Source organism: Grammomys surdaster, unplaced genomic scaffold (genome assembly GCF_004785775.1).
Source record: "Grammomys surdaster isolate TR1022 unplaced genomic scaffold, NIH_TR_1.0 224, whole genome shotgun sequence".
NCBI classification, from domain to species: Eukaryota; Metazoa; Chordata; class Mammalia; order Rodentia; family Muridae; genus Grammomys; species Grammomys surdaster.
In genome coordinates this window covers 9,180,652-9,207,072 of record NW_021604669.1, presented here as the reverse complement: position 1 = coordinate 9,207,072, position 26,421 = coordinate 9,180,652, and positions in this window count along the sequence as shown.

Here is a 26,421-nt window from a genome sequence, read left to right as displayed (position 1 = left end):
TATGATATGACTGTTTTTTTTTTTCTTAAATTATATTACAGGTCTAAGGAGCTGCTTATCTTTCTTTGCTTCTTCTCTGTGTGGTTCTAGCTAAATAATTTCTAGTCAGTTACTATCAAGTTCACTTATTTTTTTCTTTTATCATTTCCATTTTGTGATCAAGCCTATCCAGTGACTAGTTTATTTAAGCTCATGCAATTTTTAGTTCCCATTTCTCATTTGGCTTTTCTCTATAGTTTTGGATTATCCAATGAGAGATAGCTTTCTCTCATTCTAATAGTGTTTATGCTTACATTGTAGTGTATAGAGAAATTGTTTAGTAACTGCTGTTACAGTGTTTCAGGGTCAAGATCTGTTAACTATATTTTGCGATATATTAATGATTCCAGTTTTCATATTTTGTAAATTAGCATTATATCTTAGATGTCTTGAGTATTATAATACATAAAGTATAAGTCTTAATCATAATGTATACAAAGCACTTCATTCATTTGTACTGTCAGGCCTGTGACCCAGTTACAGGTTGCAAGTTGCTATATGCCTCCTCTGTGGATTGTGGGTCAGTGTGAGTTCTGTTTCCAAAGCTTCTGTCCTAGTTAGATCTGTGCCATGTGTGTATCACCCAGTGGTCACATAATTCAATTCCAGAAGCCTGTTGTGGACAATTTGGGGCTGAATTCCATAAATATACAGTTCAAATTCAAGAACAGAAATGATGATATTCACCGTACAGATCTTGGATGAATACTTTGAAAATGCAAAACAAATACCATGCTGTAACTATGAAGTGGCATGACACCAGAAGGTGACATTTTATTATCCCTAGATGTGCTTTCCTTCCAGCTTTAAGAAGGAACTAAAAATAAGATTCTGGACCTAGCAGTATAAAAATGTGTTTACTCTTTCCAAATCCCATCAGATTTTGTTCTCATCTTTAATCATAATATTTCAAGAGAAAGCAAGCCTTGTGTTTCAGTCTAGAATTTCTCAGCAGCTATGCTGGCCTCTTTCCTTTGGGCAACATCTGCAACATCATTTAGTCCTTCTGAAAGATCAAGGGCTGGAATCATGGTGCATGCGATATTCCCACAGCAGGCATTGTGCCTTTTAAAACCAGAGACCATGCTATATTCAGACTTCAGGAAAGCATCAGGTGGTAAGTACTTGAACCTATATGTTAGTAGGAAGTTTTCTCTGTCTTGAAGATGTCTCAATTTCTAATGTCTTCACTCTCCCCATCTCTTCATTTATTAATGTTTCAGTGCATGCTTTGTGGCTATAGCAGTGAATGGGACAGAAAATACTCATGTGTTCATGGAACTCAGATTCTAATGGCAGAGAGTAAAAGGAAGGCAGAAGTGTAACATTAAATATAAATTAATCCTGGCAGTGTGGTTCGCTACTCGACTCAATGGTTTAAGTTCCCTAGTGAAAGACACATACATACAGCCTTTATATTTTAATATGCCTTAAACAGCACAATAGCTGGACCACTGCCTATCCTTCATGCATCTACCTCCCACTGATAATCCTGAGTTATTAGTTAGCAATTCTATGCTCTATTTTGGCTGCTCTAGACCCAGCTGGGTGGCCTTCTGGGCCATGCTTTCAAGGCTCCTTCACATGGTGGCCATGCCTCTCTGTCCAGCACTATTCTCAGGCATCACATTCTCCTCTCCTCCACATTCTCCCATATGACAGACCTCCTTCTTCTCTCTTCTACTTTCAGTCCCATGCCTGGGAATTCTAAAACCTTGCCTCTGTCTGTCCTCCCCAGTTGTTGGCTGTTTGCTTCTTTGTTTATCAATTAGAACCAAGTCGGGGCAGGTTTCCAGAAGCTATGTACAGACACGTTTGTGCAAGCAGGTGTTTTCAGGGGAATACAATTAAAATTCTTAATTCAAGCAGCTATACACATGAGATAGGAGGAAGATAGGGAGAAGGACAGAAAGATCAGCTAGAGACAAACATGAATACAATCTTACTATGATATAAAAACAGAATAATGAGATGTCAGAAAACCCTCTCTGATACACACAAAAGTCATGAGCAAGCCTCCTCCATGTACACTCTATTCAGAGGAAATTGCTTTTTCAAACACTGTGGTAGTTGTTGGGCAACTGTGGCACACAACATGTCAAGGGATAGAATAGAATTGGCAATGAGGGAAGTGGGACCAGATAATGTCATAGAGGTGGTCATAAACCCATTTCAAAGCTAAATATAAAATGTGATCACGTTCCTCTTTAGGAGTCCTTTTAAAATTTCATCTATAATTTGTTCTTCTCTTAGACTTGAGTACATCACCATATATATAAAATCACACATACATACATACACACATATATGCACACACACATATATACATACACACAGACACACACAGACACACACACATATATATGTATATATATACACATACACATACACATACACACACACACACACACACCCCTTTGATAAGTAATTAGATTTAACAGAACCCTAGTGCTTTTTTCTATAAATACAAACAAGGAATAATAATAAAATAAGTAAATCAACATCTATGCTTCTGAAGGTTTTTTTCATCTTTAGTGTAACTCTTAAAACTTTGAACCTAAAATTTAATGTTTATTTGTTTTGATCTAAAATTCTCTTTAAAATTTTTATTTGATTGAATTTTTAATTTCATAAAAATTTTACACTTGAATACTGTATTTACATCACCTCTAACACTCTCTTTCTTCATTCAACTCCTTCTGTGCCCCTACCCACTCCCAGTCTAATTCAAAATCTCTTCCTCTTATATAAATGTATGTATATATGTGTATGTGTATGTGTATGTGTATGTGTATGTATGTATGTATGTATGTATGTATGTATGTATGTATATAAAATAGTCACAAAAAACCCATTTAGGGTTGTTCCTACATATATGTTTAGACCTGACCACATGGGATTGGACAATATGTCAGAAGACTCATCCCTGGAGACGACTTATTCTGACTCTCTCTCAGTAATTGCTTATATATGATGTATTCTTGTAAAATTTTCCACATCTGCATTAGAATGTAAACTGGTGTTATCATTATGCAGGTCTAACAAAGCAAGCCTACTTTTAGGTTTTCACGGGCACAGCTTTTCTGCTATGCCTAGAAGACATTAACTAGGAGTATTCTGGTTCTCTCGCTTTTGAAATTTTCCCACTTCTCCTCTGTGATTTTCGCAGAGCCTTGTGTATAAAAGTTGCACTGTAAATGAATCAATTGGGTTGAGCAACACACGATCATTTGTTCTCACCAGTTGGGGCTCTCTGCAATAACCTACTTAATAAGTTATGTTATATGACACACTTAGTAGGTTATGTTAAATTTATCAAATAATCTTGACTTCTTGAAGCTGGAGATGTACTGTATTTTGTCTCTAGAGAGACAAAATATTTTGTTCATCTATGAGAGTTAAGAGAGACATCATAGCAGATTGCTGTCTGCTCAGAAAAGCCACTTTTTCATTCTATATGTGTAGCTAAACCTCATATCCAAGTCTCCAGGTAGTTATAATCTTCTGCTTGAATTTTAAGTTCCTGAATGAGACAATAATAGGCCTGATTTCCAAGTTTGGCTGTCAGAAACCTCTATGGCTGATTCTGCCCCTGCTGTTTGTAATTTGCCATTAGAGAATAAAGATAAAATTTCTGGGAATGGAGTTGGGTAAAGTTAGGGGTTGAGCAGAAAGGAGCGTTGACCTCTGAATTAATATCAGTGTGTTGTTCCAGAAGAAAGGAAGTAGAATGTATGTTGATAAAGCATTAAAATTCTATAGTTTACATTGCTAGCATCACCTTACTGTATAATGTCATGCATGTTGAATTTGAGCTTACTTTCCCACATCCATCTCTGTTATGCGTCTCTACCAAGACAATACAAAGCAATACAACTACAATACAACACAATACAAATATCCCCAATTTGTTGGAGAAGATCACTGGAGGGAATGCTGTGATTTTCCCTGCTTTTGAAGATTATAGAGCAAGTTTTATAAAGTACATTCTGATTTCAGAGAAACATGTGTATCCAAAAGAGTGGCAAGGAGTGGGTTAGAAAGGAATCAGCAAATGAATATGAATATGAACATGAATAAACAGCCTGCAGGTAGTCACAGTATTAGAGCTGGAAGGATCTGAGGTTTTAATTAAGCAAACATGAGGAGGAGGATGACAAAGAGTGGACATCACTGAGCTCCACCCACACACCATATTCTCTGCCGCATCATTAACTGCTCAATATGGCTCCATTTAACCTGTTGAGGAACTCACTGACTCATTCCAGAAGGAGTGAAATGTATCAAAGATATGCTCAGACCTGAAGCTGAACGAAACTAGTTTCTTAGAGGAGGTTTGATTAAGAAATAATGGGTGGGGCAAGCAGGGATACCTAGCAAGCATACAGACGAAAATAATACTTGTTATTCCTGTTATCGATGATGATATTTTCAAAAGGTAGTCTGGAGATGCAGCTCTATGGTTGTGTGCTTGTCCAGCATTTTCAGGTCCCTGAGCAGCATACACAAAAACTCAGTGTTTACGCAAACATACACACATACACACACAGACACACATATACACACAGACTCACATATACACACACACACACACACAGAGAGAAAGAGAGAGAGAGAGAGAGAGAGAGAGAGAGAGAGAGAGAGAGAGACTTGAGTACATCATGATGCACAGAGCAAATTTGTTTTATCTGTGTTATCTTTGGAACATTCAAGATGACAGCCTGTAAGGAAAATTCGTGGGAATATCAGAAATGATCTGGCTACTGCACAGCTTGAAAGTTCTCATATATTCTCCAGCTTTTCTCTTAAAGCTCACATCCTTCTTCCCATTACCAGGAATCCATTACTTTTGCTTAACTCTGCTTCTTGGTTTAAACTGTTAGAAATCCCACTGAATTTCACATATAAGCATTTCTTTAATAAGCCTTCTCACTTTAATTTTAAAACTAATTTTGGCTAATCATCCTTGATGAAGTTTCTTTCCAACATATCCTAAAAATATTCCTGAAAGTGCATTTTAAAAAATATTAAAAATTGCCAACAGCGTCAAATATTAAAGCTGTTAAAATTACAAGAATCATTTTTTTTTGTATTTCTAGGTGTAGATGCCTGATCCCCCTGGATATTATGTGATGTCCTACCTAACTACCTTCCCAGACCCAAACACCTTTAACAGTATCAAGAGTAAACATAGGATAAAAACAACCAACAAGCATCTGTGTAACCATTAGAAACAAAAATGATTTAAAATTTAAAAAATGAAAAGAAATTCACTTAGTATAGGATTTATGAGTAAAGTCCATAGTGGTGGTACATACCGTTAATTCCAGCACTTAGGAAGCACACAGATTTCTGTGGGGTTGAGGCCAGTCTTGTCTATAGAAAGATGTCCTGGAAAAGCCAGGGTACAGACTGAAACTCTGTCTCAAAAAAAAAAAAAAAGGTGGATTGGAAACAAAATTCAATCCAACAGAAAATGGATCTACTAGATTCCTTTACTGGTATTTTATGTAAAAGCAATGGTCCTCATCTTTTTGTCAGAGTTATGTCCCTTAACTGTATATTGAACATGTCACACATGTACACTTTATTATTTATTTCATTTTATTATTTTATGGTTTGAAGTAATAAATTTGTGATCAATAATCATTGTACCACTGAACTATTTAGTCTTTTTAATTTTATTTTATGTATATTTTCCTTTATTTTTGAGATTATAGTATCATTACATCAATCCCTTTACTTTACTTTCTCCAAATGTTCTTTTCTCTCTTTTTCCATTAATTTGTTACACGAATATGTGTGGGTGTGTGTGTGTATTTCTTTTTAATGTAACAAATGTAAGATAGACATCCTTGATGGTCAAATGTCCCCACTAATGAAGATCATATAAAACCTAGAGACAAAGATTGTTTCTGTCCTCCCTGATAATTGAACAGATCCCAATATTAAAGATTTCAATGGAGAAAGAGCACTACACCATGTAGTATGTGTTGACAATCTAGATATTGGCATCGGTCTTCTTGAGTTTGGAAGAAACGCTGAAGAAATTACAAAGAAGATAGGTTCATACCTCTGCTATTAGCACAACAAGATAAGAAACTCGTCATGGCAGAATATTTTTAAAAACATGGTGTGAATGTCACGCAAGTCATGAAAGGAGTTCAATAGGATTCTGAAGTCACTGTTGAACTTTTATTATAGCAAGACATGGGCCCCATCTTAAGGCACATATTTGGATGGAATGCATTGCATTATGCTAGATCAGAAAAGCACGAAGTATATCCTGTTGATGAAGCATGCGTGAACTCACACAAACTATGGCAGTCCATACAGAACCTTCGGATTCAAATCAGACAGGTTCTCAGCAGTAAAAGGGAGAAAGGGGTGTTGGGGGCAGCTCTGCTTATACAGTGAAGGCCTAAAGTCAGGCATAGGCCTAACATACATGCCTGCTAACACAAAGTCTTGGGTCTCTGTGGAAAAATACTAAAACAGATGGTGATAAGCTCTTGTAAACAGGCAGCTTTGGTGGAAAATTACTAGCCTGAGTAGTCACAGACCTTGTAGATAGGTAGCTTTGGTGAATAGTACCAACGTAGATAAGGACAAGTGAATCATAGGTGGAGTCATAGCAACCTGTCCCCTGAACTTTCACCCAGCTGACACTCTGTTCTGGAAGATATCTGTACTCTCCCTAAACACCTATGCTCCTGCATCATCCCCTTCCCCACATCCTGCTTTTTTGTGTATATAACCCCTGTGTGAAAAAAGTAAAAATTACTATTTGATCTGACTATAGACAAATCATGGTTCTTTGCATCTTTGCCTATTCCCCCCAATCCCTGCTCTCTTTCAGGTGATCTCCCAAGACCCCTGTTTAATGCCCTGCTGGACAGGACAAAGGGGCATGAGAGCACCCATGCCTAAGAAAGACATTCTCTCCTGCTTGAAAGGGAAGAATAAATTTTCTCCAACTTAGTCTCATTCAGCATAAAAGCTATGTTTAAGGTTAGGCCCAGAAGTACTGGGCCATTGAAGACAAACTCAGTGGCATTTTTGTATTAAAAATAAAAAGGAGAAGAGGGTGGGATGAAAGATGTAGAGATTTGCTGGCTAGTTAGCTAGTTATATGGTATTTTCTTCTCTACAGATTTCCTATGGGTCAGAGACAAACAAAGCAGATAACAGGAACAGAAAAACCCCAACCTCTGTTTAGCAGCAAGTGGAGCTGCACATCTGAATTTCTTGTATAAAAATGATGTATTACCTGTTATCTATGTGAAAAATGCCTGTCAGCTAGCTGGCATATGAATGAAAACATATACAACATAGGAAAACTATGTAGATGTATCATTATTTAAAAATGAACAAAGTAGGAAATGAGCAAGGAATAAAGCACAGAACAAGTGAAAAAAAATCACCTGGAGTGCTCTGGAGCTCTTTATACCAATGAATGATATTTTCATACAAATCAAAGGAGGATGTTAGAAAATGAAATAATGTTTTAATAAAATCCAAGACATCATGATCTCTATAAAATAGGAACAGAAAAGCGTAAGTGGTAGCTAGTTGAAATTCAGAGACAGCAGTCTGGGAAGATAAGAGACTTAAGAGAGATGATAACACAGGACTGCAAAGAATTCAATAATTTAACAGCATAGTTAAAATCCCAATAGTACATGACAATCCAGAAAAGTGTTAAATTGACAGTAAAGTCAGGCCACTAGTAAAAAAAAAAAAGATCTTAAGCAACTCTACTCCACAAAAAACAGAGTAATTGCAATTATTGGACTAAGGGTAGTGCATTTATACAGGAGAAAAAAAGATATATTTCTAACAATAATAAGTGGATTCATAATATGACTTTAACTGTACGAGTTTTGCTTTAGTTTTTGAGACATAGTCTTAACTAGCACAGGCTAGGACTCAGCGAGTTATGCTTCATCATTTCTCAGCTTCCTGGGTGTTGAGATCACAGGCACCAACCATCACATCTAGCTGAAGAACATGGAAAACACTAATTTCACTTGATATTTTTACTTTTACCTTTGTCTATGCCTCTACAACTTCTGACCTTTTGTGATATCAATGCTTAGAAAAGAGTATACTATTCATTTTGGGGTACTCACTACTTTTCACACTATTTGTGCCTTTTGGGGTTTCTAAGTCATGCAACTTACTGAATGCTATGCTGAGGGACCAAAACCAATGAATAATCAAAATAGGATTGAAACCATGGTATATGTACACACTGAAATACCATTTATGCAGAGAAAATGGAAATTATGATATCTATGATGAGCTTGGAAGCCATTATGATAAGTAAAAATGAACCAGGCACAGAAAGACAAATATTGTATGATTATAGAGAGATTCTAAAATATGTGGACTCAAAGAAGGAGAGAGTAGAAGGAAAATTTGCAGAGGCTGGCAATAGATGGATGAGAGAGGGGAATATGGAATTGTTAATGAAAAAGTAGAAGGAATGTATTTTGAGCTCTGGTGCACAGAAGAATGACTCCAGTCATCAGCTGTACATTGCACCTATTAAAACAACAAATAGAATACTTTTTAATGCAACTGTTTCATGAGAAAAGACAATGTGATGATTATGTTGCCTGGCTTCATTTAATCATTGTACATTAGATGCATACATCAAAATTCTCAATGTACACCAGGAGTGAATATAATTGTGATTTATCAGTTAAATACAATATTGATGAAATTAAGCTGCCATTCTGTCTAAATAGAATAAAGCAAAAGAACACTGAAAAATATGTGGAATCAAAAAGCTCATCTATGGTAAAGGAAGGTCTCTGTCCAGATTCATTGATGTTTCCCCATGAAAACTGTTTTGTTTGCTTCTGATTTTCTCTCTACGTAGTTAAAGGCCACTTAACTTAAAAGCATGATCACATGCAACAATTATAAATCATTTTGTGATGAAATTAATATCATTTCATAAATATTATTCAGTTTGCAAGCTTAAGACCTCAATTTGTTCTTTATCTTGGCCTTTACAGATATATTTTCTAAGTATTGGTTCCAAGGCCTGTTATAGACAACTCATTACACAGATACCCAAGTGTCAAATAAATTAGCATGCCAATTTTTATAAATATGTGCCTTTCTTCTCTGTAATAGCCCAGTCAACTGGACACTAAATAGAATTACCTGGGACAAGAATTTCAATAAATATTGTAGACATTGGTGTGGTCTGTGAGACACTGTCTTGTTTTTAAGTTAATGGATACAGAAAGCCAGCTTACCATAGATTGTGTCTTTCCTAGGGCAGGTTATTTTGAACTGTTTTATGGGCAAGGAAATTTCTTTTGAAGTGGTATCAATGACTGCAGAATCACAGTTGAGAATGAGAGACATCGAAGGTTTCTGTGACAACTACTGTTCCTGAAAGAAACAACCTAAACAGTAAGGCATGGATGAGAGCTCCTAAAAGTTGTGATAGGGATGCAGAAATATAGCTCTTCACAGTTGATGGCTTCTGGAGTTGGAGTGGGGGGATGAGGAAGGTGTTTTCTTTAAAGGATTGGCGACTGAGAGTTTGACTATATGAGTATATAGGAAACACAAATTGGACCTGATGTATTTTTTTCTTTTCCTTTTTTTTGAGGGAGACATGATGTAGGGAGGTAGACCTGGAGGACAGGGAAGCAAGTGTGATCCAGGTTCAACATGTGAAATTTCCAAAAAATCAATAAGATCAATATTATACTGGAAAAAGAAAAGTGGAGAAGGCGAGCTCAGGATAAGCAAACAAGAGAGCATGCCATATTCATTTCTCTCTGTGCTTGATTGTAGGCTTAGATTTTTAAAAACCTATTTATAACGAGAGTTTTTAAACACTTTGACCTGTACTTCTAGCCCATTGGCCAAAGGTAGGGGAGGAAAGATGGTAAATAGGACAAAGGGGTATGGACCTGCTTAGAAATCATATGTTGAGGGGATTCTAATGTCCATTGTCAGGATACCTGTAGTCAAGTTCAGTTGTGTCAGAATATCTAGGATGAAGGGACAACAGTGCCATGACCCAGCAGAAACATCCGAATCTAATGAGTCAGTGGGAGTGACCAAGACCAGCTGGGAGGCCAAGTTCTCTGCTGTGCCTCTCTCAAAGAAGTGAATATTATTAGCAAAGACAAAACATGAGACCAAAGAAGTGTTGCAAAGCTAGTTATGCAAGAACACCATCACTGTCCATTGAATCCTATTTGTGCTCTCTCCAAACATCACATGTCCTCTCATGGATCCTGCAGAAGATACAACACTTCAGTATGCTTCTCTTTGCCCACATCTGCAAAGCAGCTAATTGAAAACCAGCCAGAATGTTACAGGGCAGCTTAGTTCTCACAAGCCTGCAAAGTCAGCCCTTCCTACTACAAGCTTGTTGTCCTCAATAGTCAAGTCTTCATCCTCGAATAGGAATGTCTGGTGGAGTAAGTTGCCTGTTTCTGGTTTTACCAGTTCAGTAGTTCTATAGATTGTCCCACTCTGTAGGTCTAATAGAGGGAGAGATATGCTCTTGGATATCTTAATTTTCTTCCCATGGTACAAAACACACCAGGAAGAATAAATCAAAACTAAGCACAGAGACATCCCAGCCAATCTATTTGGGACAAAGCCTATGGAAGTGAGTTTGATTGTGGTCCTATGAACCCCTCTAATTCTGGGCTCAGTCTCCAGTCTGGAGAGCCCTTGCTAAACCTTATGAACATTTTGCTTCCCTGTGAAAACCTTTGGGGACCACGAAACTAACCAGCTTGGAACCCTGTCTGACAAATCCCTCGCCATCCCAACCCATCTGTCTGAGACACAGGTTGCAGAGGTGAGTTGCACATGGTCCACTGGGCCTCACTGTCTAACTCTGGGCTTGCTCTTTGGTCTGAAGAAACCCTTGCAGGACACCATGAGCATCCTGCTTCTCTTTGGAAACCCCAAGACTAACCAGCTTGAAACCCTGCTCTACCAATTCCTTCCCATTTAGTTTGCTTGGAGACAAAGCCTGCAAATGTGATTTGCACAGTCTCCTGAGCTCCATTGTCTATTGCTGGGCTTGCTCTTTGGTCTTGAGGAACCTTGCAGGAGTACAGGAGCCTGCTACCACCCCATGGAAATATGAGGCAATTCCAAGTACTACTAGCTTGGAATATTGCTCCACCAGTCACTTGCTAGTGGAGTCTGTCTGAGGAACAGCCAAGCAGAGTCATGTACTCAGACCTTCATGGTCTGAAATATGGCTCCTCCAATTTTACCAAGAAGTCCTGATCCCATCAGGATTATACAGCCAATAACAGGGAAAACCAGATGCTTAAATGACAGTGTAAGAACAGAATCAACAAGACTCGGGAATATAGCACCAGAATCCATTCCTCCTGCTACAATAAACCCTGGATATTCTAATGAAACTAAAGCACAGAAAAGTGATCATAACCCAATCTTATAATGATGACAGAGGACTTTAAAGAAGACATCAACAAATCCCTTAAAGAAATACAGGAAAATACATTCAAGCAGATAGGGGCATTAAAAGAGGAAACAAATCATACAAAGAAATACAGGAAGATATAATCAAACAGGTGAAGGATATGAATTAAACTGTCCGATACCTGAAAATGAAATAGAAGCAATAAAGAAAACTAACTGAGGTAATTTTGGAGATGGAAAACCTAGGAAAGAGAACAGGAACTACAGACATAAGCATCACCAACAGAATGCAGGAGATGGAAGAAAGAATCTCAGGGGTAGAAGATATGATAGAAGAAAACAGTGTATAAGTCAAAGAAAATGGAAATCTAAACTGTTCATAACACAAAAAATCCAGGAAATTTTAAACACTATGAAAAAAGCAAACCTAATAATAATAAGAATTGAAAAAGGAGAAGATTCCCAGCTCAAAGACTCAGAAAACATCAGTAACAAAATCTGAAGTGGAAATTTCTAATTTCTTTAGAGACAAAGTTTTGTCATGTGATGTTTTTCTGGAAATTGTCTTATGAGAAGATGATTATGCTGTAGTAGACAAATGTAAGGGTGTTTTTATGAGAACAAACATGTTTTTCTGGAAGCTGCCTGGAATAAAAGCCATGTGATGTTTTGCTAGGATGAACACATGCTTGAGAGAACACATGATGCCTGGAAAGGGTATAAATATAACCAAACAGTGGATGATGCTGTGAGGTATTGGTTCACCTTGCCATTCTTTGCTGGTCCTTACTGTGCTTTGTGGACACTAGTCTTCACTGAAGGCACTGTGGCATCGCCTTCTTTGCTAATCATCATTAGTCCTGACTTCATAAAGAGAAATTCACCAAAGAACTTCTGAAAGTGTTCTGGTAGCTAAGTATTCAAGCTGATTGGCAGAGCCTAATGGTTTTTTCTGGATGGTGTTTGCAACTGGATTGAGCTACTGCCATTGATTCATGTGAACTGAATTGCTGCTATCCTGACAACACAGATTGGATTTGTCCCAAAGAAATATTTCTAAACAGGTCCCTTTCCTTTCCAATGCCTCTGGTGGGTAGTGGGCTAGATAGAAGGTTAAAACATTTAAGAGTATCTTTATTAAGTAGATTTTGAAAAATATAAGCCTACAGATGAGCCCAACATAAATCATAAAAGAAAAATTCAATAACCTTGAGAAAGAGATGCCCGTGATTGTCCAAGAAACTTATAGAGCAGCAAACAGATTGGACCAGAAAAGAAAATCTTCCTACCACATAATAAACAAAGAAGAATTCTAAAAGCTGCAAGGGAAAAAAACCAATTAACAAGCAGGCAAACTTATTAGAATTACACCCAATTTCTCAACTGAGACTTTAAAAGCTAGAAGGGCCTAGGCAGAGGTTTTTCAGATCCTAAGAGACCACAGATGTCAGCAAAACTTTCAATCATCATAGATGGAGAAACCAAGATATTCCGTGACAAAACCAAATTAAACAATACCTTTCTACCAATCCAGCACTACAGAGCATAATACAAGAAAAACAGAATGCAATGAGTTTAACTACAATAAAGAAAACAGAAGAAATGGATATTTGTACATCATTAAAATGAATAGAAAGAAAATCACATACACATACACAACCACCACCAACACTAAAATAATAGGAAGTAACAATCATTGATCATTAATATCTCTTAATATCAATGGACCCAATTCTTCAAGAAATATGAACAAGCTAAAAAGTAGATGCATAAACAGAATCCATCGTTCTGCTGTATATAAGCAACACACCGAAAAAACAAAGATAGGCATTATCTCAGTATAAATGGCTGGTAAAAAGTTTTATAAGCAGATGAACCCAAGAAACAAGCTGGAGCATCCATTCTAATATTTAATAAAATAGTCTTTCAACTGAAAGTAATCAAAAGAGATAGGTAAGGACACTTCATACTTATCAAAGGACAATTCTACCAAGAGGATATTTCAACATTTATGCCTCAAATTCAAGGGCACTCACAATTGTAAAAGAAACATTATTAAAGCTTAAATCACACAATGAACTCCACACATTAATAGTGAGAGATCTCAACATTCCATTCTCCACAATGGACAGGTCACCAAGACAGACTCTAAACAGAGAAATAACAAAACAATAATAATATTGTATAGTTATAGTATAAATATAACATAGTATAAGTATAGTACAGTAATAATATCTATAGAATATTACACCAAAACACAAAATAATATGCTTTCTTCTTAGTATCTCATGTAACCTTATCTAAAATCACAAAGGAAGCGTCATCAGATACAAGAAGATTGAAATAATCTCAGGCATCTTATCAGATCATCATGTATTAAAGCTGGACTTTAACAATAACAGAAGCGAGATAAAGGCTAGATAGATAATCCTGAAAACTGAGCAGCTCCCTACCCAATGATCACTGGTTCAGGAAAAAAAATAAAGAAAAAAAATAAAAAATTGGAGATTTCCCATGCTAATGAATTAAAAGTACATCTGAAGGCTCTAGGGGAAAAAAGGAAGCAAACATACCCCAGAGGAGTACCTGTCAGGAAATAATTAAACTTGAGGCTGAAATCAATCAAATAAAAACAAAGAAAACTATAAAAAATCAATGAAACCAGGATCTGGTTCTTTGAGGAAATGAACAAGACAGAGAAATCCTTAGACAAAGTAACAAAAAGACAAAAAAAGAGATTACATATAAACAAACTCAGAAATGAAATGAGAGACTTAACAGTGGACACTGAGGAAATTCAAAGAATTGTTAGGTTTTACTTTAAAAGCTGTACTTCACAAAATTGGAAAATATAAATGAAATGGATGATTTTCTAGATAGGCCCCAGTTACCAAAACTAATCAAGATCAGATAAACTATCTGAATAGTCCTACAAACCCTAAGGAAATAGGAGTAGTCATTAAAATCTCCCCCACCAAAATAAAAAAGAAAACAATCAATCAACCAACCAAATAACCAAACAAAAAAAAATCTGGGACACATGGTTTTAATGTAGAATTCTACCAGACTTTCAAGGAAGAGCTTATGTCAATACACCTCAAACTTCACAAAATAGAAACAAAAGGAACACTACCAAACTATCAGGCCATAGTAACCCTGACATAGAGACCACACAAAAACTCAACAAAGAAAGAGAATTTCAGACCACTTTTTCTATGAACATTGATGCAAAAATACTAAACAAAATGCTTGTAAAATGAATCAAGAACACATCAAAGCATCATCCACCATGACTAAGTATATTTCATCCCAGGGATTCAGGAGTGGTTCAATTTATGAAACTCCATCATCATAATCAATCATAAAAACAAACTGAAAGGAAAAACCCATGAACATCTCATTAGATGCTGAAAAGATTTTTTAACAAAATCCAATGTTCCTTCATGTTAAACGTATTGAAGAGAGTAGGGATACAAGGTACACACCTAAATGAATAAGGGCATTATATAGAAAGCCTGTAGCCAACTCATGGGGGATTCCCAGTGACTTAATTACCAACCAAAGGGCTTGCAAGGGCTGGACCTGGGTCCCCTAAACATTTGCAGTAGATGAACAGATTGGTTTTCATGGGACCCCAACAGCTGTCCCTGAACCTGTTGCTTGCCTGCCTGTGGATCCCACACCCTTAAATGGAATGCCTTTCTGGCCTTAGAGGAAGAGGATATGCCTAGTCTCATAGCAAATTGATTTGCAGGGTGTGTGTGTGTGTGTGTGTGTGTGTGTTACTCTGTGGGGGTGACACCTAGAAGGGGTCTCCCCCTTCACAAAAGAGAAGGGGAAGGTGGAATGGGGGAAAGACTTACATATCGGGTTACTGAGGGGAAAGGGGGCTAATACTGGGATTTAAAGTGAATAAATATATAAATTTTAAAATGAAAAAAAACTATTAAATCAACAGAAGCAATTTTCAAAGGAAAAACAAACAAACAAATAAAAACTTTAAGAGAGCAACAACAAAATCAAGCACAGAAGGCAAACTTCTCTCTTATCTCTGAGTTAGAGACAACTGAGTTAGAGATATTTCCAGTTTATAATTGACACTGCGTAGATGGAATATTCACATGTCTTTACCATCAGACCTGTTTTCTGTGTGACCGAGAGAAAAGGACAGAAGCCAGAAGAAAAGCTCCCAGGAAGAAAACATAGCAATCAAGAGTGCTCAAGGGAAGAAGGAGCTCTATCAGAAGAACATCATGAGTCTAGAAAGGCTGTTCTTTCATACATAATCTAATGATGGCCAGATAAGCTTAGGAGTTGTTTTCTTTTATTGAACATTCTGCTTATAGCTATGTGTAGAGTACAGTCTCAATGACAGATGGAGCTAGAGTATCATGTGGGAGATGGAATTATACTTTTAGTAGTCAGCTATGGCTGTGTAACAAATCACATTGGAATTCAATGGCTTAAACAGTAAGAATTTTTGGTGTATGTGTGTGTGGGCATATGTGTATATGAAAATTCGTGTGTATATAGGTAGGTATGTGGAGGTAAGAGGGCTACCATGGATATTATTTCTAAGGCAAAATTCATCTTTTTTACATTATTACAGTGTCTTTTATTGGTCTGGAAATCACAGGGTAAACTAGCTTGCTGGCTACACAGCAGCAAGGGTCTGCTATGTCTCCATCCATCTCCAAGGCACTGGGATTCTAAGTGCATGCTGCTATGGCCTGGCTCTTTTACATGCATTCTGGAAAATGAACTCAAGTGTTCATGCTTTCTCTATATTTGTTCTTGAATTTTTTTCATAAGCCTAATGGGAATATTTCAATGTGCATGTCTCTATGTTCTTGAAAAAGGACAGTTGACAAATAAGAAAGACACACAGAGAAAAACAAGTGTGTGTGAATGAGCACACACACACACACACAGACACACACACACACACACACACACACACAGAGGGAGAGAGAGAGAGAGAGAGAGAGAGAGAGAGAGAGAGAGAGAGAGAGACCCTGGCCCATCTATCCCATTTTTTGGAAGAATGGAGTGAGATAGAATGGCCCCATCTGAAATGTAAATAAATAAAATATCAAAAAAAGTTAAAAATAGAAAAAAGAATGTTGAGAATATTGTACTAAGACATGTACTCTTCCCTGGGTTCATTTTTAATGGATAGAGTATTAGAACAAATGACAAATGGAAAATAAATTTCAAATTTCAACAATCTGAGGTTCTCAGGAAACATGTTTTGAGAACAACTCCTTCAGAATAAAGACATCTTTGGCACTAAAACTAAAATAACCATGATTATAGTAGCAATAGAAATGTTAATAACTGGTTCTATGAACCTTCTGACACATTTTTGCTATTTTAGAACTTTATGCTAAGTATATTATTTAATCTCTTCAATTCCTTATTACCTCATAATCAGTATTTTGAAGATTAGTGTAAATTATGGACCCAAGGTCATTCCACTCTTGAGTATAGAATTTGAACCCAAATTTATGACTGTGAGAGATGGATCATGCCACTGTTGAGTATAGAATTTGAACCCAAATTTATGACTGTGAGAGATGGATCTCTGTTTTGATTACTTAGTCATGTTCTGTTAGCATCAATTACTCTATCTATATAAATTGGCTTCCACTATAGAAATAGAACTGATAGGAGATTAAATGTAGATTATTATATCATATATCATCATATCTCATATCTCATCTCATATCTCATATCTCATATACTATATATCATATATCACTATCATATATTATCACACAGTATATATCATATATTATGTATTAAGTGCTATATATCATATATTATATATTTTATAATATATATATATTATTAGATAGATAGTTTGGTAGATAAATAAATAATAAGAAAGAAAGATGGATCCTAAGATTTGGAACACAAGATTATAGAAGTCATAAAAATCAATAATTTGCTTCATGAAAGGTATAGAATCAGGAAAATTGATAGTGTAGCTCAGTATGAGTCCAGAGGCTAGGAAAGTGTAACTCTTTATTTCAGTTCTTATGGTTTGATCCAGAGGAGTCACTGGTGTAAGTTCTGGAAGTGGAAAACCTGGAAACCAGGAGTGTCCACACCAATGACAGAGGATGGGTGCCTCAGCTTGAGAAGAGAAAGTGAATTTATCTTTCATTTGTTCCTTTGGTCTATCAGGCCCTCAGAGAATTTGGTGGTAGACACCTGCATGAGCCAGGGCAGATACTGTTTGCTTAGTCTTCTTGCCAAAATGTTAGTCTCTTACAGAAAAATCATCACACATTCTCAAATAATATTTCACCGTCTATTTAACCATATCTTGGTGTCCCGCGCAATTATCTCGCCAGCAAGAATGCACGCAGACACCAGGGTCCTTCTGCAGCAAAACTTTTATTGCGATGTGTAGAGGAAGACCCCGGGCCCCGAAAAGGCACCGCTTAAATACACCCTGGAGCGGCGTGTACATTTCTGGTTGGCTGCTTGCTCAGGAGCGCATATACGCCCAGGGATGGGCAGTGACTTGGCGCGCCTTTTCCACTCGCACAAAGGCAGTTTATCTTTAAGCTTGTGAGAGCACCGGATGCCAGCGCCATCCTATAATGGCGAATACTGTCACTGCTCACCATGGCTCTCCATATCTTGGCCCACTTAATTTGACATAATATTAGCAATCACATCATCTACAAAAGAGAAGTGTTTCAGTTGAGCTCACAGAAAATGTTAGTGTTTTTTCCACCTTCCTTTCACTTTCATGTCCACCAATGAAGTAACTATACTTTAGCCAAAGTATACAGAGGAGGGGTGAGATATGTACCAAGCCTAATTATTCATTTGAGTTTCTTCTAGGTAAGGGGTTAAAATGCTTTGAAATGACAAATCAAATGAAAAACAATGTCCATTGAAAGTTTTGTATCATCTCCCCTAGTGTTGATTCCACCAGGTCATGTTGATAAATGTACCAAAAGTACCTAAACATGCAGTAGTACTCATAAAATCACAGAACTTAGGTTTCTATCATGACAATTGTGATTATGTGCTAGGCTTCTTTTGTGGCATTTATGATGATTATGGTTCAATTTTTTCTGATGGAAAACCAGGAGAAATTCTATCCATTCAGTGGATGATTTCAGGCACCCTGCTAAGAATTTGTCAGCTCATTATAGTTTACTGTAATTCAATAAATCATGGAATTGTTGCTATATTCATTTTTCAAGTTAAATTAGTGTTTTGAGATATCAAATAAATATTCAAAGACCCATTAATGAGAACTGTGGTTGGACCAAAAAGAAACAAAGTACACACTCCAGCCTGGCCTTTCTATGATGTTTATTTTATTCCCCCAAATAAGAATCTTCCTATTTTCTCTATTTCTTTTTTATTTAAAGTGTTTTCATATATTTGATAGGGTATATGCCAGAGCAATGCCTGAGAAGTAGGAGGAGAAATATATTTTATGTTTTAATGTTAGGGGACATTTTAATTTGTAATTCTTATCAGGTATCTTAGTCTACCATAAGGTCACATTTTATTTATTTTGTAAAGTTGTCCATAACACCTTAAGGGTATTTTCTTCTATTTAATATTACATGCACACACACACACACATACACACACGCACACATGCACACACACACACACACACACACACACACGAATATGTGCATGTGAGTGCAGTACCTGTGAATATGAGAAGTCTAAGATACCCCTGGAGCATGAGTTGTAAGATACCTAATGTGTGTGCTGGGAACTAAACTCAGGTCCTTTTCAAGTCTTAAACACTATGTCAATTCTCCAGGCCCTCTTTCCCAAGTCCAGTTGTCCTAGAGACTAAATAAAGCTTTGTCACTCATATTCCAGAACTAAACCTCAGTATTATCTTCCCATTTTGCTCATGTAAGTAAATATGTATTTCAGACCTTACCAAAATCCATAAGAGGACCAGTTGTGAACTTAGAATTATGTAAGAATCAGCTGAAGCCTAAAGGTAGTAATTGGTGCCTGTTAATATAAGTTTGACTTCTTTCAGGCTCAGTGAATCATCTCTTTGCTTTCTATTTTTCTTCAGCCCTTGTTGTTCTATTCTATATTTCCACTTTCCTGGAATACATTGGCTTTGTCATTGAGCAATGCTCAATTTCAGTTTGTGTCTTTCTCTAGTAATAATCCCAGTAATGTCTGGCTTCTGGATTACAAGTTAGCTAGAAAAGCACTTCCTGCTCTCTAGGTAGTACTTTTGTTAGCTCTATCTCTCTACAGTCTTGCACTTACCTACTTCATCTCTTATAGGAGATATTAGAGGAGAGAGTGTTTTTGAAGAATGTTCCATAACTCTTCATTGGGGCTCAAATTGATTGACTATGTGGAGGAAAGAAAAGACTGAAAGCAGTTGAATAAATGTTTAATAGAAGCTCACAGTTAGCAAGCCCAGAAGCCTCATAGTGCCTGGTTTATATTCACATCAGTTTTAGATAGAATAAAAATATTGATAATAGGTTTATTGCATTTAACTTTTAAAACATGTAACTGTCATATTCAAATTGTGGGATTTATAGATAGTGGTGCTCAGAAGTGTGTAAAAGCCTAGCATTTACAAAGACTGTCAGTCACATCAAGACTATCCACTTGTTTCTATGATCCCCCAAATATCATGATGGAAGCCTAAACCTGAATAAATCTTGAAGAATAACAGCCTGGACAAAGAGATGTCGGTATATATACAGTCTCTCATTGTTGTCTCCATAACAGATTTCTGGATTTTCTACTTAGTCATTTCATTTTTCCCTAAGTATAGCTGGATTCAAACCTAAAATCCTGTAGAGATTACTTGATACATGTATTTATTCAGGTTACTGGGGAATGCTGTGAGACCAAGTATTTAGGGCTGAGTCTGTAGCACAGTGGTTATTGCCTAATATATTGTGCAAATCCCTAGGTTCACTTCAGTTCAGTATGCCCTGAAAAGTTACCTATTTTTAAATGTTGATCACCTTAGCTCAAAGTCAGTCAAGACAGGGAAGGGTTAAGTGAGCACTTCGAGGTCGTGATGGTGTCCACCTTGTGGAATTTATCTTTCTTGAGGATCTGCCTCTGGTTTTACTTCGCTTTGTAAGTCAGAGTTGTTTGACTTGAAATATGATACCTGCACAAGCTCATCAAATGGCGTATGTTCCATCCTGGAGACTTTCAAAGAACTGACTTGTAATAATCACAAGGCTCACAAAAGGCTTAGGGGTATAAGAATTCCTTGTTCTCTACACTTGAGAGGTGCATTGTAGGACTGCCTTTCAACAAAGAAAGGTCATTAGGGACATTTCCTCCTCTCTCCAAGGTAATAGGAAATAAAAGAACCTTTTATAAACTCACAAGGTTGTTCTTACTAATGTCATCAACTGCACAATGCAATACCTTATGTCATGCTTCCTCCTTTGGGCCCAAGATACAGTCTCATTGTCATAGTTTCCAATGAGGCCATTGTGTGTATAATTATTTAAATATAATTAGACTAGTTGCTGTCACTTCATGATTCCCATTATATTTCTTGAAATTTTGTTCCTAACCATCAAGATTTCCTATCTCTCTGTATAATGGCTGAACATTTCTAAGTCTCTGCTTTCTGAGACACAGGTAGATAGTTTGCAGAAGGTTCCACGTTGGGGAAAAAGAGTTTTTGTGAATGACTTCTCTGTTTACCATCAGTGCAATAAATGGTATGGAGATGGAGAATGCAGGGTTGGGGACTTCAGAGGTGCTTGAAAGGAAGACAATCCTGCTATCAATGATTTGTACAACAGAAACCACAGTGTTATTGACTGGATAATGGTCATAAGGCCAAAGGATGGCACACTCAAAAGAATGTGCCGTTTAGATACAGAAAATGACTTATCTAAGATCACTCATTTAATAATTAAACAAATCCACCCAGTATTCTTTCAATAACTTCTGACCATCTTTTTTAATAATGCAGTAAAGTTGGATCAGGAATTAAATATATAATTACACATGTAATTATATATAAATATTCATATATAGATATATGTATAATATTAATATATAAATATAATAAGTATATTAATTTACTGATCCAACTTTGTTGTAAATATATTAATAATACACAAACATTTAAAAATCAATAGACTATATTTCCATTCATTCCCCTGGGTAGACCAGAGAATAACTTCTCAGAGACAGAGGGAAAAGGGTACAGGGTAAAAAAACTCTTGAAGTAGAGAACAGGAAGGGGTACAAAATTTGGAATGTCAATAAATAAAACAATAAAAAAATCATTACATCAAATAAGAATTCATGAAAAAATTAGAAAATATTCTACAATGCAAAATGATAACATCAAAACACCTAAAATGATGAAATATAACAAAATCAATGCTTAAAGCTTTAAATCTTTGACTTTAAATGTTTGTAATTGTTGGAAGGCTTAAGAAATAATATCTTTGTAGGCTGTAATTTTCTCATTCAGTAGTGGCTTTTTGTGACTTCAGTACCAAAATTATAATAATGAGTTTGGAAGAATTCACTCCTCCTCAATACTCTGAAAGATGCTGAGAGGGATTGGTATTGGTTCTTTATGACAGAATTCCTGTGTGAAGCCATGTTGCCTTCTCATTAGGATTCACTCCTGGGAGATGGTATGTTTATAGGAATTTACTGCTGTTGTCTAAATTATTCAACCTGCTGGTATATACTACATAGTTATAGTGGCTCTTATGATCACTTTTACTTCCGCAGTGTCAGAAGTAAATAATAAGTAAATAAATCATTTATTGTCATCATTATAATACTGGAATGTTTTACTTTTGAGAGTATATATACTCTTTTTTTATCATATTGTTTTATGTTTTGAGATCATACTTACATCACTTCCCCTTTTCTCCTCCAATTCCTCCCCTGCACTTCCCAACTTGCTCTCTCTCAGATTTATTGCATTTCTCTTTGTTGCTAATATCTACGTATATATTCCAAAACACATAAATACAACTCTTTCAATTTGTATAGTGTTACTTGTATAGTGTATGTTTTCAAGACAGAACAGTTAACAGTGTTCTCATTCCTTGGGCAAGACTATTTATGTCACTCTGGATTTCTTAGTTGCCCGTAGGCTTTTTTTTTTTTTTTTTGTCTAAGTTTGGAACATCCAAACTTTACTCCACCATCGTTAGCATGACTACTGCTGTCATCTTTGTTCATGTCATACTTAGGCAGCCATAATGGTGATGCTTCATGGGTATAGCTTCTTTGGTATTTACAAGAAATACAATCTCATAGCAAACTTCATTTCTCTCACTCTTATAATATTCCTATTTCTCTCACTCTTATAATATTTCCATCCTCTCTTCTGTAATGATTCTTTAGCCTTAAGTGCAGGAGTTGTGTTGTAGATATGTCAGTTGGGACTGACCTCCACAATGCTGTGTTTTGGTTGATTGTGGTTTTCTGCAATTGTTTCTATCTGTTATGGCGTATTTATTCTTCACAGTGAGCTTTATGCTTCCATGTTTGTACTTAGTATCCTATTTAATTTAAAGAACTTATCTTAGCATTTCTCACAAGACAGAGTTAGTGGTGATTCATTCTCCACATTTATCTGGAAATATCTTTATCTTTATTTCTGAAAGATAGTTTTACTATGTTTAGTCTTCATGACTGACAAGCATCTATTTTTTTTTTTTTTTTAGTCACTCATTCGGCTTACAAATTCCTACTGACAAGTTCACCACTGGCCATAATAACATTCAAATAACATGTCTACTTTCTAGATGTGAGTTCCCACAGAGAAGGAGCTTTCCTGGGTGGATGCTTTTGCCTCTGAGATCACAATCATGTGATGTGGCTCTAGTGGACGTTTTGGGTCTGTGGTTTGTGAGGTCATTTCTATAAGGTAAGATGGGTACAGACCCAGGTTTGTCCTTGAGCACAGTGGACTGCTTCTTTAATCTTTGTCAATAGGGTTAGTGTTGGATGAGGCATGATACAGGGTTCATAAAAAGGGTAGTTATTATTATGTGGATCTATACATGTGTCTCTCTGTACATTGGTGGAAATTATCTTCTTTCTTCTGGGCCCCTATGAAAGTCCATGGTCAGTCTAGATGCTCTGGGGCTATGGTTAACAGAGAGTATATCCAAGTTATAGAATAGGAATAATCTGTGGGTTATCATGGCTTCAGAGTTGCCCCTGGGACATAGACAAGGCTCCTCTAAGATGCTGTTTGGTAGTTTTGGTGGCAAACAAAGTGATAAGTGGGCCTACAGAGGAAAATAGTCTCCTCTGCATCGAAAGCCAAGACCACAGTGATGATATGTAACACTTAACAGTACGTATGTCCTCTCAGAATGATGTTCTTTGGTCATGGTATTTTCTTGGGTTTTTCAACATCCCTTAGAAAAGTCAGTTTTTGTGAGTTGCTGAAGAACTTCACTTGTTGTGGGTGAATCCTAATGGGGGATGTCTGATTGTGCTATCTTGAAATCACACATGACTCTTAAAAGATTTTTTTTTGTTAAAAATGGGAAGTTATGGAGGAGAATCAAACTGTACAGAAATGACTCACATTACACTATGGTTTTAGGGTATTTCTGTTTATTTTTGACTGCCTGTGAGTAATTCCCTGTTTTAAGTGCTATGAAAATAAGAGCTGAACTCTGAGTTCAGACGTTCTTTTAGGCTATGGAGCTGGATGCATCAGACCTTGGAGATGAGAAGCAGAAAAGGAAGCATCAGGAAGAGTAAATCTTGATTAGTTGTAACTGATGTCTATCCCAGCAACTTTTCTTTCATTTTTTAAAGATGTATTTTTATTTTTGAACAGTGTGCATTGTACTTGTCTCTGGGTGAGTGTGTAAATATCTGTGCAGGTATCTGTGGACTCCAGACACACAGAATTCCTTGGAATTAGAGTTATCAGTGGTTGTGAGCCACTGAGGCTAAGTATTTGGACCCAAACTGAGGTCCTCTGTAGTTGCAGACTGCTCACTCAGGTGTTGAGCCTTTGATCCAACCTCATGTTTTCTCTATTATAATAAAAATGCTTCTGAAGGTGACACATTTTTAATTAATTTTTATAGTCCTAGAAAAGGGTATTGATCATCTTTTTCATTTTGAGTTCTGCTTTTCTGAGAAAGGTTTTGGAAGCTTTTTATTCAGGGAGTTCAAAAAGTATTAAAAGAAAAAAAGAATGTGGTGGGGAGTATGTAAAAATACACATTTTGCGAAACATGCAGTAAAATGACCAAATGAAAAATTGGCATAGTCTACATTAAATTGTTTAGAAAAAAACGTATTAGGTTGTATAAAAAATAGTGGCATTAGAATGATGGTAGTTCAAGGCCCATTCCTAAACATAGTAAAAGCAATAAAGAGCAAACCAGTAGCCAACATCAAACTAAATGGAGAAAAACTTGAAGGAATCTCACTAAAATCATGGATTAGATAAGGCTGCCTACACTCTCCCTACCAATTCAATATAGTAATTGAAGTCCTGGCTAAAGCAATTAGACAAGAAAAAGAGACCAAAGGGCTACAAATTGGAAAACAAGAAGTCAAAATATCACTATTTGCAAATGATATGATAGTATACTTAAGTGACCCCAAAATACCACCAGAAAACTCCTAAACCTGATAAACAGCTTCAGTAAAGTAGCTGGATATACAATTAACTCAATCAAATCAGTAACCTTCCTTTACTCAAAGGTTAAACAGACTGAGAAAGAAATTAGGGAAATGACACCCTTCACAATAGTCACAAATAATATAAAATACCTTGGTGTGAATCTAACCAAGCAAGAAAAGGAAATTCTCAAATTCATTTGGAATAACAAAAAACCCAGGAAAGCAAAACTATTCTCAAAAATAGAAGAACTTCTGGGGGAATCCCTGACCTTAAGCTGTACTACAGATCAATAGTGATAAAAAACTGCATGGTATTTGTACAGAGATAGGTAAGAAGATCAATGGAATAAAATTGAAAACCCAGAAATGAACCCACATACCTATGGTCACTTGGTCTTTGACAAAGGAGCTAAAACCATCCAGTGGAAAAAAGACAGCATTTTCAACAAATGGTGCTGGTTGAACTGGAAGTCAGCATGTAGAAAAATGCAAGTTGATCCATTCTTATCTCCTAGTACAAAACTCAAGTCCAAGTGGAACAAGGACCTCTACATAAAACCAGATATACAGAAACTAATAGAAGAGAAAGTGGGGAAGAGCCTTGAACACATGGACTTGGTAAAAGTTCCTGAACAGTACACCAATGGCTTAGGCTCTAAGATTAAGAATTGACAAATGGAACCTCATAAAACTGCAAAGCTTCTGTAAAGCAAAGGATACTGTTAATAGGACCAAATGGCAACCAACAGATTGGGAAAAGATCTTTACCAATCCTACATCTGATAGATGGCTAATATCCAAAATATATAAAGAACTCAAGAAATTAAACTCCAGACAATCAAATAACCCTTTTTAAAAATGGCCAAGAAGCACCTAAAGAAATGTTCAACATCTCTAGTCATCAGGAAAATGTAAATCAAAACAACCCTGCGATTCCACCTCACAGAATGGCTAAGATTAAAATTCAGATGACACCAGATGCTGGCAAGGATGTGGAGAAAGAGGAACACTTCTCCATTGTTGGTGGGATTGTAAGCTGATACAACCACTCTGGAAATCAGTCTGGCAGTTCCTCAGAAAAATGGACGTAATATTACCTGAGGACCCAGCTATACCACTCCTGGGCAGATACCCAAAAGATGCCCCAACATATAACAAGGACACATGCTCCTCTAAGTTCATAGCAGCCTTATTTATAATAGCTAGAAACTGGAAAGAAACCAGATGTCCTTCAACAGAGGAATGAATACAGAAAATATGGTACATTTACACAATGGAGTATTATTCAGCCATTAAAATCAT